Here is a 1003-nt window from a genome sequence, read left to right as displayed (position 1 = left end):
TTGGTTTGTTGTTGGGAAGCTATAAAGTTTTCCATCATGATTTCTAGATTTGACTTCCTAGGAGTGTTTTGAGCAGCTACAGGCGCTTTTTGGTAGCCAGGTGGTACAGCAGGTGCTTGTCCAGGTGCGTACAACGCATTGTTGTTTTTGTAGGAAAAGTTTGGATGGTTCTTCCATCCAGGATTGTACGTGTTAGAGTAAGGGTTTCCTTGAGCATAATTTAATTGATCAGATGGGGTTCCAGTCAAGAGTTGACATTCGGCAACTACATGTCCAGTCAATCCACAGATCTCGCAGTTAGGTATTACGGCAGCAGCGGTGGCTGATGGAGTGACGGTTAAGTTCTCGATCTTTTGAGTTAAAGCGTCTACTTTCGCATTAACGCGGTCTATACCACTTATTTCGTACATTCCTCCTTTGGTTTGGGCCTTCTCTAGAGCGGCTCGTTCTCCACCCCATTGGTAATGGTTTTGTGCCATGTTCTCTATGAGGTTATATGCTTCATCATGTTGCTTGTCCATTAATGCTCCGCCAGCAGTGGCATCTATAGTCATTTTAGTGTTATATAAGAGACCACCATAGAAAGTATGGATGATCAGCCATGGTTCGAGTCCATGATGAGGGCGTAGTCTAAGCATGTCCTTATAACGTTCCCAAGCTTCGAAGAGTGATTCGTTATCTTTCTGGGTAAATCCGTTGATTTGACCTCTGAGCATAGCAGTTTTTCTAGGCGGAAAATATCTAGCTAAGAATACTCTCTTCAATTCGTCCCATGTGGTTATGGAGTTCGAAGGCAGGGATTTAAGCCACGCTCTTGCTCTATCTCTCAAGGAGAAAGGAAAGAGACGTAATCGAATAGCTTCGGAACTAACGTTGTTAGCTTTGACAGTATCGGCATATTGCATGAACACAGAGAAATGGGGGTTAGGGTCGTCTACAGGGCTTCCAGAGAATTGATTCTGTTGAACAGCTTGGACCAGTGAAGGTTTCAGTTCGAAATTGT

At 43.9% G+C, this 1003-nt stretch overlaps 1 non-coding gene across 1 annotated transcript; it reads left to right on the top strand.

Annotated features, from left to right (window-relative positions):
• The first annotated feature begins 609 nt into the window (after positions 1-609).
• Positions 610-716, top strand: LOC131640577 (small nucleolar RNA R71). Its single transcript, XR_009295283.1, has one exon. It is a non-coding gene; the product is annotated as a small nucleolar RNA R71 (small nucleolar RNA).
• The last annotated feature ends 287 nt before the right edge of the window (positions 717-1003 follow it).

The sequence above is a fragment of the Vicia villosa genome, unplaced genomic scaffold (assembly GCF_029867415.1).
Source record: "Vicia villosa cultivar HV-30 ecotype Madison, WI unplaced genomic scaffold, Vvil1.0 ctg.003203F_1_1, whole genome shotgun sequence".
In the NCBI taxonomy this organism is placed as follows: domain Eukaryota; kingdom Viridiplantae; phylum Streptophyta; class Magnoliopsida; order Fabales; family Fabaceae; genus Vicia; species Vicia villosa.
The sequence above is the reverse complement of the archived record's forward strand: the minus strand, read 5'-3'. Positions and strand labels throughout refer to the sequence as shown.